The sequence below is a fragment of the Suricata suricatta genome, chromosome 2 (genome assembly GCF_006229205.1).
Source record: "Suricata suricatta isolate VVHF042 chromosome 2, meerkat_22Aug2017_6uvM2_HiC, whole genome shotgun sequence".
Classification (NCBI taxonomy): Eukaryota; Metazoa; Chordata; class Mammalia; order Carnivora; family Herpestidae; genus Suricata; species Suricata suricatta.
In genome coordinates this window covers 139,225,303-139,242,812 of record NC_043701.1, presented here as the reverse complement: position 1 = coordinate 139,242,812, position 17,510 = coordinate 139,225,303, and positions in this window count along the sequence as shown.

Below are 17,510 nucleotides of genomic sequence, written 5' to 3'. Positions count from 1 at the left end.
ACTCCCTTCCAGCCAGGTTTGCTGACCTGGGGCAAACCCACTTTACCTCTCAGACCCTCCGTTTCTTCCTCTACAAAGCCACTTTACCTCTCACACGCTCAGTTTTTTCCTCTTCAAGGTGGAACAGTTAGTGCTGGAACAGTCTTTAGGGATGGTCCAGTTGAAAGGTTAGCAAAATTCAGCGCCCTGGCCAAATCCAGCCCTCCATCTGTTTTTGTACAGCCTGAGAGCTAAGAACGGTTTTCACATTTTTAAATGGTTGGGGGAAGAAAAAGAGTGTTTTGTGATACATGAAAACGATATGAAATTCAAATTCTAGTGCCCATAAATAAAGTTTTACTGGCACACAGCCCTGCTCACTGATTTACCTATCCTCGATGGCGGCCTGCCTCACTGTGACATTGGAACTGAGGGGCTGCAGGAGAAACTACACAGCCCACAAAGCTGAAATCATTTTCTTTACGGAGTTCACTGACCCCTGCTGTAGTCCAGCATTGTAGGATTTATCCATCTCCATCTCCTTCCAAAGCACAAATTTACCCCAAAGGACCAAAGGCTGCCCACTAAAATCAGGCAGCAAGCTCAGGTCAGGACTGCACAGGGTCAGACCGGCCCCATGAACTCGGGGACCATGCTTCTCTCTCAGGACCCCTCTTCTCAGCGCCGCCCAGAGACTGATTTCTACAGACATCCTTCCGAGAAGCCCGACCACCCTCATGCTGGAGCCTGCCAGGCCCCAGGAGATACAGCCCGGTCCCCAAGCTGAGTCCCACGTGGGGCTGATATGCTCCTGAGGGACTCCTGGGGCGGTCCCCACCTCCACTGCCATGGCTTCCGTTCCCATGCGGCAGTCTCCTGCTGTCCTATTTTCACCCCTTAAGGCCTCCACATTTCCAGCTTTATGTCATCAAGAAAAGTAAGGAAGCCTGGGTTGCTCAGTTGGTTAAGCATCTGGCTTTTGACTTCAGCTCAGGTCATGATCTTGCAGTTCATGGGTTTGAGCCCTGCATCGAGCTCTGTGCTGACAGCTCAGAGCCTGGAGCCTGCTTCGGATTCTGTGTCTCCATCTCTCTCTGCCCCTTTCCCACTCACTCTCTCTCAAAAATAAATAAAAATTTAAAATAAGTAAACAAGACTTACATCATCAAGGAAAACATAGTTCCTCTTAGCTCTGTGCAGCCACCTCTGCATGGCCTTCATGCCTCCTTCTGTGCACTTGGGGATGACAGCCCTCTCTGAGGCGGCACTTCAGCCAGGGGACATGGAGGCAGAGGGAAGAGGTACCATGTCTTACCCCATAGTCTTCCTGGAGGGGCGCCTGGGCGGCTCAAAGCATCCGACTTTGGCTCAGGTCATGATCTCACGGTTTGTGGATTCAAGCCCCGTGTCGGGCTCTGTGCTGACAGCTAGCTCAGAGCCTGGAGCCTGCTTCAGATTCTGTCACTCCCTCTCTCTCTGCCCCTCCCCCATTTGCACTCTGTCTTTCTCTCAAAAATAAATAAACTTTTCTTTTTAATGTGTTCCCGGAGCCGAGAGACACCTGCCTCTCCGCCTTGGGCCCCCTGCCCATCTCCTGTTGCCTTCAGTCTTAATGTTCGCCCACACCTGACAATTCCAGCTCTCCCTTCCTGGCACCTGAGGTCACACACTCTGCACTCTGCTTAGTGCCACGTACCCCTCCCCATTCTCTTTGGGATCAAACTGCAACCAGAGAGACAATGGTTAGAGCTTAGAAAGGGCTTTGCAGTCTGTCACATCGGGAATGTCCCAGATGGGGTCATCTCATAACCTCATCAATTAAACAGTCGGCTCCGCCCCGAATAAGAGGGGGGCTGGTGTGTGACACCACTGGAAGCACCACCAACACACCTGGATGGTCCCGTGTTTCTAACTACTGACAGAGTACACAGTAATTAAACGAATTAAGCCACAGTGTTTGCCGCCAGGGAGAGTCAGTGGATGAGATCCCTCAGCAGAGCCTGCATTAGGTTCGAGCATCAGGGGTGGTGTTTGAGCAGAGGAGCCCATTTAGAGGGCACCTGGAGGGCCATCTGCAGACCAGGAAAGCAAGTGCAAAGGCCCAGAGACAGCATAGTACACGCCCCTCGCTCTGTTTGGGGGTCCCCTCACAAGTCAGGGTCCACTTCCATAGAACACAAAACATCAGATTTGTCTTTCCTCAGCCCCCCTTGCAACTCACTCATGGAGGCTCTTCGATTCAACACACTGCCCCCAGACATTGAGTCAGAAGTGAGTGACAAAAAGAAGCAGGGGCTGTACCACCGCAGGCTGACGAGGGTGTCCCCTGGGGAGTAGCCATGTCGTCAGTGGGTGGGGGAGAGGGGATCTGCAGCTAAGGCTCCAGTGACAGAGTTCATGTCCAGTACCAGCACCATTGGTGGGATGGCCATGCTGTCTGTGCCCAGATGCAGCATCTCAGAGGTGCTCTGTGGCATGATTTGGGGTGTGACATCCAGCTGCATGCCTCCAAACTTTGTTCTCTGGCCATCCTGAAGATTCACTGAACTCTATAATAATTGTTTGATTCCATTTTTCTTGGGGTTTTTTTTTTTAGTGTATTTATTTATTTTGAGAGAAAGAGAGAGAGCACACAAGCACAGGGTAGGGGCAGAGGGACAGGGAGAAAAAGAATCCCAAGCAGGGAGAGAGAGAATCCCAAGCAGGCTCCACAGTGTCAGTGTAGAGCCTGATGCAGGGCTCAAACTCACAAACTGTGAGATCATGACCTGAGTTGAAGTCAAGAGTCTCAGTTTCACTTAACCAACTGAGCCACCCAGGCGCCCCACATTCCTTTTCTCTTACAACACCTGAAGTCACTTTCTGTTGCTTGCTACCCAGAACCCTCACCAACACAGGCAGGTATAGCAGAGACCGTGTGCCTACCAAATATCCACCAGCTCCTTTCCTTTGCCCTGCCTCCCTTGCATTTATGTTGGGGCCATATGACTAATTCTCGCCAACCAACTGTGATCACAAGTGACAAGTGTCACTTTGGGGCCAAAGGATTTCCCACCATGGCCACTTGGGAAGTCACATACTGTGACAACAGCATCATGAAATGGAGGAATTCTAGATCCCTGGGTCACTGGGTAGAGAAGGGCCCACGTCAGATAGCACATAAAGAAGAAACAAACACATAGGGGCTGCACACGGAGATGTCAGGACTTATTTGTTAGTGCAGCACACCCCAGTCTATCCTAGCTACCACAGCAAGCTTGCAGATCAGAAAGAAAAGCAGGAGGTGTGGAGCATCATGAATTGCGAAGAGGAAAATGGAGGTGGGGGAGTGGAAGGATGGTCTGACATAATACTGAAGTTATTAATAATGTGGGAAATTTTTCTTGATTTTATTTTCAGGGTGATGAAAAGCCACTGGAGGGTTTTAAGCAGAAACAGACCTCACCAAAACACCAGGACAGATTGCCTTTCCCACGGCTCACAGACACAAGGAACTTGAAGGGGTCTCAAGACATCCACTCAACCCTCAGCTAACACCCCACGCTCCCCCATTCTGGTGTTTGTAGGACTCACTGGGCCTTTTCTCTGACATTTCCACTGACAGAAAGGGCACTTGCTTCTTGGACTTTCTATCTTATTTGGGGATTGCTCTGAACTTTTTCATTTTCCTGCAGCCTCTGTCTACTGGCAAACCCCAACAAGTGTGAATGAATTCCCCATCCTCAGAGGCCACGCACAGGGCTTGCTGCCCTGGTTATGCTCTGGATGCTGGCCTCCCAAATCTGTCTCTAGCAGAACGAGGTTCTGAAAGCAGGGTAGGGTGCAAGATCAGGGACCCAGGACCTCTGCTCTGAGAGTAGGCTCAGCCCAGCATGACAGCGTGGCACACCAGTGGTGAGTTCACAGAATCTATTATGCTGGCATAGCCTCCTCATACATCCCCTGGAGAGAGCACAGGGGACATTCGCGTCTCAGGGTGTGTTCCCTCGCCTGCTGTGGTCCACGTCCCCAGCCTAACCTTCAGCTTTGTGAGCTGATGCAGTAGGAATTTATTTACAAGCTCATTATCCCTGTGAATCATGTCCAGCTTGAGCTAGGGCTTAACAAGGAGCTGAGGAGTGGTCCTTCAAGCAGCTGTGCCCATGAGGCCATGGGGAGGGGACGGACCAGAACAAGCAGGGCCTCACTACATCAAGAGCCAAGAGGGCAGATGGGAATAGGGAATGGGAGGTGGCTCGTGCCAGCCCCAGAGTTTGTTCTGGCTCCAGCAATTCCAGGGCTTTTCCAAACTCTGGATTAATTCCAACACAGAGGCCCCAGATGGAAGATTTGGCTGGCAGTCATTCTTGACTTCTAAGTCCCAAAATGTAGCAGGGTACTTGAGGAGGCAGAGAAACAATGACCAATATCTTTCTGACTTGTATGCTGCAGGAGAGTTCCTGCTCCACCGGCCCCTAGGGTAGAAGGTTTTCCACCATAGTGTTATTCAAATGCAAAAGTGGTGACCACTATTATTCAAATTTTTCTTACAACCAGTTATTTCTTGATGGCTGCACAGAAATTTATCCACTTTCATTGAAGAGAAAAGGGTTCAAGTCTGGGGAAGGCAAAGAGACTAGCCCAACCCTGTCTTGTAGTAAATGGTGCACCAGATCTTAAAACCAAACCCTTAACTCTATGCTCACACTTAATCCAGATCTCAATACCTGTCTCTGCTTTCCAGTTGCCTTCTGAAATGCAGAATAATGCACCTATCTGTCAAGGTTGACTCAGGGATGCAGAAATTTGCCAGGTCTTTTAAGCAGGAAGGGGTTGAGTACAGGAAATGGGTTCCATAGTAGACTGTTTGCAAAACTTGCCATGACTCTTCTCCGCCCTATATGCATGTGATGTGCTTTGAATTGAGGCTGGTTGTGTAGCTTAGTTTGGTCAATAGACACTGGCAGACATTATGTTGCTCCACTCTCCAGTCTACCCCTCAAGAAACCTTGTGTTCTTCCTCTGCTCTCTTGGAACCCCACACAGTCACCATGTGTATAAGAATGAGAGACCCCACCCTCCCCATGGAGTATAGATGAGTCATCCCAGCTAAGGCCACTCTACACCATCCATCCGGTGGACCACCTTGCACTGACTTCAGACCCATGAGTGAGCCCAACCAAGACCAAAAGAATAGCCCAGCTGAGCTCAGTCCAAATTCTGATCCACAACCTTGTAAGCTAAGTATGTCCCTGTTGTTTTAAATGACTAACTTTTGGAGTGGCTTGTTACTCAGCAAAAGCTAACTGATACAGTGCTTACAAAACTTTTAGAATGGCTTAAAAAAAAGGTTGTTGGATATTTAAAGAAGAGAGGTTCTCTGCGAGCTTACAGGAAGTACAGAAGTTGCAAGATCTTCAGAAACTGCTATAGTGCTCCCAGATGCCTCCAATATTGTTGACTCACAGGAAAATTCTGAGCTTCTTTTAAACTCTCACATCTGTCAATGTCCACCAATCCACCCACCCCAGCCGGTGGGAGAATGGTATGGCTTCTGCATCTTTCCCACCTTCTGAAACTCGTGCGACTGCCTCTCATTACAAGACTCTAACCTGGAACCTGAGCGTGTGGCAACGTAGTTCTCAGGTTTAGCCCCCAGTATAAAAAGAAGACATGGAAGCAGAAAAGCAAGACTGAGTTGCCAGGCAGTCACCTCCACAGGCAAGCAGCCTACTGTGCCTCAGACAATGCTTCTGAAGATGGTTAATATCAGGAAGGACATCTGTTTCCATGTAAATCCCTCCACCACTCCCCAGAGTCGCTAGTTCTATCTCTGGGGATCACACAGGCATTATTAGCTCATCCCATTCTCACTGAAGTTCTGCAATGAAGGGATGGCTGAACGTTTAGGTTCCCCAGATTACAGAAGGGCTTGGCTAAGTCCCCAGAAATAAGGACAATCTGTACAACTTCCCCAGCTCCCACTCCACTGACTCCATCCTTCTTGCGTCAACAGTAGCAACTTTGGGATGGAAGCTTCGGACAAAATCCAGTTCTCACTCCATTATAGGGGTGGGAAAACTGGTCCAGAAGCACAGGCAAAGTGTAGTGATAGTGAGGGAAGAGTAAAGCACTTTGGACCCTGAGTTTCCTCATACTGGGGATGAATCATAACAACTCAGATTTAAGACAGACAGATCTGAGGGTAAAGGAGCTTTCTCTGGAGAAAAGCAGTTGCTCTGAGATTTTGAATTCATGAGAAATCTGGACTTCTAAGTGCCTACAGAATATCCATTTTTGCAAGAGGATTCTCTTCCCTGCCTCCTCTTGGGGGTCAAGCTCCCCAGGGTTACCTTGATCTTGACTGTCTTTGAATGACCCCATCTACTCCTATGGATTCAGGTTCCTCTGAAATTGTGATGGCTCCCAGATCTAAATCTCCAGATCTATACATCCAGCTGCCTGTTGTCTACTGTGCTTGGATTGCCCATAAGGTCCTCCATTCAGCATGACTCAAGCTCAAGTCCCTCCCTCTAAACCACCGTCAACTACCATCTGTTCAATTGGTGGCATCAAAAAGTCACCAAAGCCAAGAATTTCCTCATCTCCCAGCTCGATTTCCATAACCAGCTCTCCATCTGGTCTCTTGGCCTTCAGTCTTGTGCCTTTCCAACCAATGAGTCCCACAGCTTCCAGAGGGAGCTTCCTAACCACACACCTGCGATGATACTCTCTAGATTGAACCAGCTATTAGCTTCCTGGCACCCATAGGATAACATCCCAGCTCCTTGTCTGGCATGCAAGGCCCTCCACTGCCAGACAGGCCCCTGCCAACATCTAAAACATCATCCATTCTCACATTATTCCCTAGCCACACTGAACTGCCTGGGCTACCCAAAGAAGTGAGGCACTTTCATGCCTTTAGTCTGTAACACCCTACCTCGCCCCCGGGTCTAAGTTAGGTGATCTCCCAGTACCATGTTTCACAATCCCTCTTTGTAATTATCTCTTAACTCTGTCTATTGCCCCAAGACTGGGAACTCTATGAGAGCCGAGGCCAAACTACCAGATTCATCTTTATACCCCAGTCCCCACTGGGAGTTGACACGAGGAAGTGATGGTTAAACAGAACCATGAGCTCCCCCAGATTCTGTAAAGTTCACGGCAGGGAGTAGGTTCAAGCCATAATAAATAGAATAACAATAATAATAGTTAAATATTTTTAGCACTTACTATGGGCCAGAGTTCGCAGGCATTATTAGCTCATTTAAACCTCACCACAACCTCAGGAGCTGTTACTGTTATTATCCTGATTTGTAGAGAGGACACTGAGTTTTAGACAGGTTGAATAAGCTGCCCAAACCATTCAGCAGGAATGTGGTGAAATCAGACATTAGTTCTTTCTTTGGGATCACACAGGCATTTTAATTCATTTAATCCTCATCTAACCCATCTGCAGGCTCCAACCCCGGGTGATCCCTGTGGAGACAGGAGATTTCACCTGTGTGTCTACTCTTCTCCAGGCTTGAGAACAGAAGGAAAGACAGAAGACCTGCATGTGTTGGCTCAGTACTTTGCCAACAGGGATCTCCACCCCCTACCATCACCAGGCTAGTCTAGTACTCACAGCAATGAAGGAAGTAATGGCTGGAAGGATTCAAAGTCAGGTGGTCCACACTCTTGGCCACTAGACAAAAAAACCTCCCTAGCATACCCCCCTCTACCCGGCAGTCAGCTCCATCACAACAGGGTGAGGGCCAGGGTGACCTCCTTGGTCATGTTGTTAACATCAATATTTTACAAATATCTGAGCAGAAGTACTTAGCTAATTAAATAAGTGGTCTTGCTTCAGGACTTATCAGAGTCCTTAATATGCCAGTGTGCCTTAAGCAAAAGATATGTAACATTTCCCAAACTCACTGGACCACAGAATACTTCATTTCCTCAGGCATCTGCCCGAACTAGTGACCCATGGAACATACTTTGGCTTTGGCAAATGTTGACTACACTTGCTTTCATAAGATAAACCAGATTCTTTCCAATGAATTTTCTTCCCTGCTGAAGTTAACTCAGGTCAGTTTCCATTACTTACAACAATAGACCATGACTGAGACATGCCCTCACTTGCCCTTAGAAAGGCCAGACCTCTGGAACCTGCTAGGATTTACACTCAAGGGTAGAACACGAGAGAAGGATATGGGGAGACGGGACCCATCCGATGTGGTCAGGCAGGCCTTGGAGACCCATCACTGCGGGCTCATCCTCAAAAAATCATGCTAAAGGGCTCCTAACTCTTCTTTGTTTTCAATTTCCTTCCCAATGAAAAATTGGCCATTTTTAGATAAATAGGATTCTGACTTATGTTTTTGAATTCCTGTGGATGAGTGCATGTCCTTCAGACCTCCCTATCATATTTCTGGCTATTACAAAGATGTGTCCTTCCTCCAGGACATTGAGGGAGGGAGTCACACGTTGATCACCCCTCCACTCACCCCAGCTCTGGCACACACACATGTAAGTGCCCTATTTCTACTTAATTTCCCCCAAGTTTGCTCTCTAGGCCAATGAAGGGTTTATGTTAGGAAAACTGGCCATCTTTGACTAATGGATGGTCCACATTGGTCTGTAGCATCTCTGGTTTCCAAGGCATCCCCTTCTCCTCACCATCCCCCTGCCACAGGTGAACCAAAATTCTGTTCTCTTAGGTGCTGCCTAAGAGAGTGTGAGTTAGTTGCCACTGAAAGGACTGCTCAGAAGAACGCCACAGAGGGCAATGAGGATGGACAGAATCATACTAGGTTTCTCCAGCCCAGCTCCTGCAATCTGTCCTCACTGTCTGAGCCAAACAGCACGGTCACACTAGGGGAAAAGGAAGTGACTTGAGGAGAGAGCCAGACCTGCTCCACCTGGTGAGAGGACACTTCTCTCAGAGCCCTGAGCCATGAAGACCACATAATCCCACACTCCCCACACAGCAGGCTGGGAATGGGTCTGTTCTCTCTTTGACATGACACACTGCCACATGGGAAAGCTGTTCCTTGATGCTCATGCCACCTGGGTACAGTACCACCCCTTCAGTCCTCTCTGAGCCAGCTTCCAGTCTTCCAGCCCTTCCCCAAGATCATCGAAGACCTTGGCACTGGGGTCATGGCCCTCATGTCCACCCAGACCTTGCCCTTGGGACTTTGGCTTCCACATGGCTGTCGCATCCAACACTAGGGATGCTCAGTTCCTTAACCTCCTACACAGCAACCTACTCCTCCTTCCTCCACTCTAGCCACCCACATCTCCACCCACACTCCACCTTGTCATCGCCTCGAACTGCCCTACTTCTGCTACTCTGAAATCATGAATGCAGACCAGCCCCTTCTTTCTGGCTTGAAATCTTTTTTTATTGTAGTAAAATACACAAAACATACAATCTACCACTTTAAGCATATTTAAGTGTACAGTCTAATAGTATTAAATGCATTCATATCATCATGCAGCTGCCACCACCATCCATCTCTAGAACATTATTCATCTTGCATCACTGCAGTTCAGTTTCCATTAAACAATAATTCCCTACTCTTACCCTCCCACCAGCCCTGGCAACACCAGAGTCTGTCTCTATGATCTGATGACTCTAAGTATTTCACACTTATAAATGGAATCATAGTGTTCATCATTCTGTGACTTGCTTATTTCACTGAACATAATGTCCTCAATATCTATCCACATTGTAGGATATGTCTGAATTTCCTGCTTTTCAGAGCTGAATAATATTCCAGTGTGAGTGTGAGTGTGTGTGTGTGTGTGTGTGTGTGTGTGTGTGTGTACGGTATTTTGCTTATCCATTCATCTGTCAATAGACACTGGGGTTGCTTCCATGTTCGGGCTGTTGTGAATAGTGCTGCCATGAATGTGAGTGTACTCCTGGCTCTTTGAGATCCTGCCTTCTATTCTTTGGGGTATACTCCCAGAAGTGGAATTCCCCAATCACATACTAATCCTACTTTTAATTATGTGAGGAAACCTCATTTTACGTACAATGAAATGAACCATGGTCATTGTGAGATGTTACGTGACCACCAACAGGGCCCAAGGGTTCCAATGTCTCCACAACCTCTTAACACCAGTTTTCTTCTGTTGAATACATTGGCCACACACCTCCAAGTCATTCTCTATTTCACATCAGGAGCCACCGTGTCTTTCTTGAAACTGTCTCCTGGCCTGGCTCCTCCATGATGCCCTCACCCGGCTTCCTCTGATCGCTTGTCCTTCATCTCCCTCATGGCCGTCTTATCTTCTGCCCACACTCTTTTTTTATCATTTTCGGGAGCAGATAGAGGTAATATGTTGTCAACTTTCAAAAGGTGTAAAAGTATGTACAGTGAAAAGTTTCTTTTCTCACTCCTGTCTCTCAGCCCCAAGATTCCCATCCACAGAGGCAACCAATATTACCAATTTCTCATATACTCCTCTGCAGACACATTACGCCTACACATGCATATATCTACAAATTACACACACACACACACACACACACACACACACAACTTTTTTGCCACAAGAATGGTATCATTGTATACACATCAAAACTTACCTTGCTTTCTTCACTACAATGCATCTTAAAGGTCTCTCCATATCAATACATCACACACTTCTTTACCCTTTCTTCCACCTGTGTGGTATGCTTCCGGATGTGTGTACCTGATTCATTTTCTCATCCCTCTCCGGGGGCCTTTCTGGGGTTGCTTTGGTCTCTTTTGCTATTGGAAACAATGTCGTAAATAACTCATTGTAATAATACAACATTGTGAAAAATCTCATATGCATCCCCGTTCACATGTGGGAATCTTTCCATAGGATAAATTCATGGAAGTGTTTGGATCAATGGCATTTGACACATCAGAAGATATTGCCAACATTCCCCCCATTAAGCTGCACCATTTCTACTCACATCAGTAATGCATGAGAGTCTGTTTTCCCATACAGTATGTTATCAAAACATTTTGATTTTAGCCAAATTGAAAGATGAAAGGATGTCTTAGCAAAACTTTAATTATATTTCTGCTATTATGAATAATGGGGCATCCTTTTTTAGGTTTCAGTAAGTCTTTGTGCCTTGTCCATCTTTCTTTCATGTTGTTGATCTGTTTAACGTTGATTTGTGGACATTATACAATAAGGAAACAAGCTCTTGGTCACTAGAGTGGTAAATACTTTCCAAGTGCGTCTTTCGACTTTGTGTGTGTTGGGCTTTGCCATGCAGAAGTGTTGTTTTAATAGTTAAAATTATCAGTCTTTTCTTTTATAGCTTCTGGGTTGTGAGTCGTACTTAGAGAGTTTTAAAATTCTCCCATGTTTCTGGTACTTTGATGGTTTCATTTTGTTACATTTACATCTTTGTTTCCTATGGAATTTATTCTACGATAAAATATGGAGTACAGATTCATTTTTTTCCAGATGATTCTCCAGTTTTCCCAACCCCACTTGTTGAATCATATATTTTCTCACTCAGTTCAAAATACCCTATTTACCTTGGACCAAAATCTCATGTACAATTTTTTTGGAATTATATTTTCTTCCATTGAGTTTTCCAGTACCATGTTGTTTTATGTAATAAAGCTTTATGTGTAGCTTAGTTTCTGATACAACTAGGTCTCCCTTTTGACTATGCTTTTTCAAAAAATTTAAGGCTACTAGTACTGTCAAGAAATTGAAGAGTCTGAGTGAGTTTTTAGTCGGCCTCCAAGCCAGTAAGTTGGCTTGCCCTGTTTCCTAGATGCTGGCAAAAGATCTGAGACTTTGGGGTCAGAGACCGAGGAATTTGTTACTCAAGGCAATAGCAACAGCCAGAGGGTTGGCGTTTGTGACAGTTCCAAGAGCCCCAGTTTCCACTGGGTGAGATGGAGCACTCCAGGGGATACCCGCACATGAGTGAGCTGGGTCACAGCTTCGTTGAATTTAGGGAGCCCGCATCTTTTATAATGAGCAGTAAGCCTGCCTGGGTTTGCTCCAGAGGGAGGCAGTATCAATATTGCACGAGACAGGAAACAAACTTGCCCTCTTCTCTAGAGGGAGACGCTGTCCCTACTTCCCAAGTGTGTTTACTATGTAAACATCCCTGAGGAGACAGTCTGGAGCAAGGGCAGTCACTGCTTCTGCTCATCCAGAAACATCTATGGAGAAGTGGCTCTCAACACGAGTTTATTTTCCCATAGGAACTTGAGAATCAGTTCATCTAAATAACAACAAAGTCTTTACTTTTATGGAGAATCTTATTAAATTCTAAATTATCTGAGATAGGACAATTTTATGATGTTAGTCTTCCTTTCCAAAAACATTATTCAAATGCTTTTTTGTCCCTTGGAAGGATTTTAATGCTTTCTCCACTCCAATTTTGCACATCTCTTGCTATGTTTATTCTTAGGGTTTTTTTTTAATCTTTTTGTGCTATTATAAATGTTTTCTATTCCCATTTTATTTCTAACAGGTTGTCATTAATTCCTGCTCTTTAAATGAATAGTTTTCCTCCAGGGCCCCTCCTCTGCCTTCTTCTCTTCTGACTCTAGGAGTTCCCTGGATGATCTCATTCTCTCCCAAAACTTCAATGAGCATCTGTCAGCTCATGCCTGCTGTACTGTCATTTTCAGCCCTGGTCTCTCTTAGGAGCTCCTGACACAGATGCCACGGACGCCCCATGGGCACTTCATACCCAGTCAGCATTGAAATTAATACTCCTCAACCTTCTCCCCAAAACCAGCTTCTCTCCCCATCCCCCAACCAATGGAATGACAGTTCACTCAGCCCCCCCACACCTCCACCAATCCCTGCAGAAGAAGGAGACTTTCTTCACTTCCTTTCCCAATCAGGCACCAAGTCCTATCTCTGCTTCCTCCTCGATTCCTTAACCTGTACCCTTAACCCCCTGCTCACTGTTACAGCCTGAGCTCCATGTGAATGACTGGGGAGACCCCTGAGTGACTGGTCTTGCATCTCCTGTCACCTAATCCTATCCTTCTGCAGGAGAGGCCCATAGATTGGGTCGTGCCAATCCCCCAGAGACTCCAAAATAAAATGGAGACCACCACCTTCCCTGTAGCCCCAGCATGGCATCTCTGGCCACTAGTGACCTGGCCCCTCCCACCTTCTTGGGCTTCAAGTTTTCCCCAGCTATCCTGCACCCACACCTTTGTACATCCTTGGACCTTAGCCCTGGATTTCTCCTGAAACATCTCAACCCACTATGGCCCTCTTTACCCAGCTACCTCCTACCCCTCCCTAGGATTCGGCTCAGACATTAACTCCTCCCTCAGACATTAACACTCCCTCATCTGCATGAAATGCTTTCATTCATTCATTCATCCATTCATTTCTCTGCTTCAGTAGATATTTATTTGATTCCCCATTTGCCTAGTTCTCAGCTAAGTACCAAGGATACCAAAATTGAGTAAAGTCATTGCCCTCTAGGGACTCACTAAGTTCTTGTTATTCAAAATATGGCCTGGGACCAGCAGCATCAGCATATCAAGTTGCTGGTTAGAAATGCAGAGATTCAGGGTGCCTGGGTGGCTCAGTTTATGAAGCATCTGACTTCGGTTCAGGTTATGATCTCATGGTTCATAAGTTTGAGCCCAGCATCAGGCTCTGTGTTGACAACTCATAGCCTGGAGCCTGCTTCAGATTCCATGTCTCCCTTCTCTCTGCCCATCCCCAGCGTGCACTGTCTTTCTCTGTCTCTCAAAAATGAATAAATGTTAAAAAAAAAAAAAAAGAAGAAGAAATGTAGAGACTCAAGCCCTATCCTGCACCTGCTGAATCAAATCTGCATTTGGACAAGATCTCCGAGAAATTCATGTGCACAATAAGGTTTGAGAAACACTTATCTAGGTAACAGGGAAACTGAGAAATACAACAAACAAAGTAAGTGTAACCCCAGAGCAATGCACAAGGAGTTCTTAGAACACAGTGAGAGATAACTCAGTGTTTGTGAAGGGAGGAAGAGGGGGAGCAGGATAGGTGAGGTCAGGACAGGAAAGCTGAACTAGAGCTGGGGGGAGGGGCCTTCCTGGCAGAGGACACAGCTTGAGCAAAGGCCTGGATGGGAGAAAGTGCGCGTGCTGGTCTGGGGATGCTGAGAAATTGAGATCCCAACGCAGAATCACGAGACACAAAGCACACCCCAGCTTCACTTCCTAACCCTCCACTCTAGATCCACCCACGGCCCATCCCTTCAACCTCCCGTGATGTGTGGTCGGGCCAGGGTGACACCAAACCAAAGCAGAAGCAACCCCAAGTAGAGGGGACAGCATACATTCCAGAGAGATTTGGGAGGTCATATTGGTGGTGGCGAACATGGGGAATATATAAGCGGGGACTGAGTGTAATTCTCAGGACCCAGGCTTGTGCTGGTGAAAAGAAAACCCCACCAAGGCAGGGGCAATACCGGGAAGAACCAGCTTGGGTACGGAGTTAGTATGTGCTGGTATTTCTGCAGCACTTATACTGTGAGGGCACCAAAGTCAGCACTTTGCATGGACGTCCTCAATGAGTCCTCATCCAGCAATCCTTGAAGCAGGCACTGTTACAGTCCTCAGTTTACAGAAAAGGAAACAGACACAGAGAGGTTAAACTACTTGCCCAGAGTCACACAGCAAGAAGTAGGAGAGCTGGGCTTTGAGCTCAGGCCATGACCAATTGGTCATCCCACTTTGTGGACTGGCTTCAGACATGTTGGGAGTTAAGAGCCTGTAGATTTCAGGTAGAGAAGGGTGAGTAGACCAGAGGCTCAGGTGGTCCACCGGGAGAAGTGTCAGCCCAAGAGGTTGCCAAGTCCTTGAGTGGATGAGATAATGCTGGGGGAGGGCAGTAGGCAGTCAGTGGGGCTGAACAACTCTCCCCTGCAGCCACCATTTGCCCTCTAAAGACTAGAGCTGTTTAGACAAGACACCCAAGGAACCTTCAGGAGCCGGCCTCTCTGGGACCCAGACTAACCCCAGGGCAGAGGCTGGGGAGAAGGAGGGAGTCTTACCCCGGAAGGGAGAGAGATGTGCCAGAGCCAGGCAGGAGACAGCTTCAGGGGGCACAAAGGAGACATTAGTACCTCACAGTCCCTTCTCTACCTCCCACCCCGGGGAACTCCGCAGGGAGGTGCTCTGCCCCCACCCACCCACCCCAGCCATGTTGACACAACACCCTTTCTGCACTTTCTGACTAGGAATAATAGCCTTCCCAGCCCATCTTCTCAACCCTAAGATGGAGGTAATGGGACCCCGTTTTCTCAGAGCTGTGGGCGCAGCTGAATGGTCCTTACAGCAGGAAGGTACTACTCAGACTGCAGAGAGTTCCCCCATCGCTGGCAGCACCTGGCAGCCAACACCCTACAAAGGGGAAGGCCTCCTTGCTGGTGCCTGGCCAGAGCTGGTTAGAAGTAAGGCCCTCCCACTCCCAGCTCGGCCCCAAGGGCAGGGCTGGGGGTCCAGGTTGGAACTCCCAGCTAGCTGACAAGGGCTCCAGGGTAGCCCCTTCCTCTCACCTGGGCTGGAGTTTCATAGGTCCCTGGGGTGGTGGGTGCCCCCCCTGAGTGGGGGGCAGCTGAGAGGAGATCTTCAAACATAGCCTGAGGGGCCTCCCCGCTCCCAGCTGCTCAGCCCCAGCCTGTTGTGGCCAGCCAGAAATAGAGCTTCCCATTTCGCAGAAGGTAGAAATGCGAATCTTTATGTGAACTCTCCAGGTTTTTTAATGCAGGTAACTAATTCAGGTGGCTGGCTTAGCCTGGCTCGTGTCTAGGATTTGAAGGAAGCCTTTTGTCACCTGAGCCTTTGGCAAGGACAAGGACAGCACCTGGCTGTGCCTCAGTATGCATGGCCGTGCCCATGTGTGTCCCGGCACGCGGGTGTGCAAGCCGGGGACGGCTGCAGCAGTCCGCAATGATGCGTGTGCTTACGTGAACACATGCACAGATGTGTTGTAGGTGTCTGTGAGGGAGCACGTGTCCACAGACCTCACACGTGCCTTTGTGAGCATGCGTGAACAAGCACAGGCGTGTAAGGCAGACCAGCACGAGCGACCGCGAGTGGGTGGGTTAGCGTGAGCGCGCACACGTGTGTTACTGCAAGTGTATGTGGGCTCCCGCGCCCGCCGCTGTGTGCACGCATGCACGAGCTCCAGCCGGCAGCGGCGGCTCTGGGGGCCACAGCGGCAGTGGCAGGAGCGCGCACGGGGACCATGCGCGCTGCCGCTGCGGGGGGGCCCCGGCCCTGGAGGGACAGGGGGCTCCCTGCGCATCTTGGAAACCCGCACCCCCCGCAGAGCGGAGGGGAAGCGGGCGCCGCAGCTGCCCCCCAGGCGCGGCGGGAGGGAGGAGCTCGGCGCAGCCACGGCCATTAGTCACCAGATGTCACCTTCTGCTGCCAAGGCGGCGCCGGGCGCAGACAATGGCCGCACGGGTGGAGGGACGGGCCGGGCCACCCCGGGCCACCCCGGGCGACCCCAGAGCCGCGCCTCGGCTGACACGTAAGGCCCCCAGCGCCCACCCTCGGCGGCCAGCCCCTCTCTGCTCCCGCTGCCTGCCCAGCCCCTCGCTTGGCCTTACTGCCCACGCACCACCTCCTTCTCCAGGTCCCCTCCTGCTAGCTGCTCCGAGCTTCAGCCTTCAGGACACAGGGCCCCTATCATCTCCTCCAGGAAGCATTTCCTGGCCTGTCTCTAGTCCACACAGCCCCGACTCTCAAACTTGAATGTTTCTCCTGGAGAATGTACCCCCAGATTTTCAAATGCGAGGTCGTTAGTGGGATACGTTCTGCCAGCTAATATATGAATGAATTAGAAAGGTCACCATTTTGTAAGTCACATTAATGAATGCATCCAGGAAATCACAATTTTGTGAAAATGGCATAACAGTAAACTAAAGGCCTCTATCTGGCAACACCCGAGCCCACTATAGAGTCTTAGCACCACTAACAACGGGACCAGACATCATGCTTGGCGCGAGGCATAGAATAAGTCCAAGCACCACCTATGATGTCGCTGTGCAAAAATAGTTAGTCTGGAATACAATCACGTGTCTGGATCAAACCACTCCCTATGGGTAATATTATTTGGATCCTGATTCAAAGCAAATGTACAAAGACTTTTTTTGAGATAATCAAGACAAACTGACAAGCAATAAGTATTAGGTAAAGGATCTTGATAAGTGGTAATGCGCTGAAACCTTGTATGTTAGAGATACAAGTATATTTGTGTTTGTTAAGTGAAATATGTTGTCTGCTTTAAACTACTCAAGAAAAAGGAGTGGGTGAGGGAAGAGCTATAATACTAGCAAAATGTTGACAGTTGGTGGATGCCGTTGACAGGTACCTAGGACCTCCTGATACTGTTGTATCTGCTTTTGTAAATGGTTTTAAATCTTCAAAGCAAGAGGTTAAAAAAAGAACAAAGCAGTGTACTATTGCCTGCAACCGATTTGAAACTGTCTACCAGTAAGAGATGGAGATTGGAGGATGGGTGGAGGGCATGGTAAGATGGCCAGATTTCGGAACGCAAAAAAACGGCGATGGTAGGTCCGG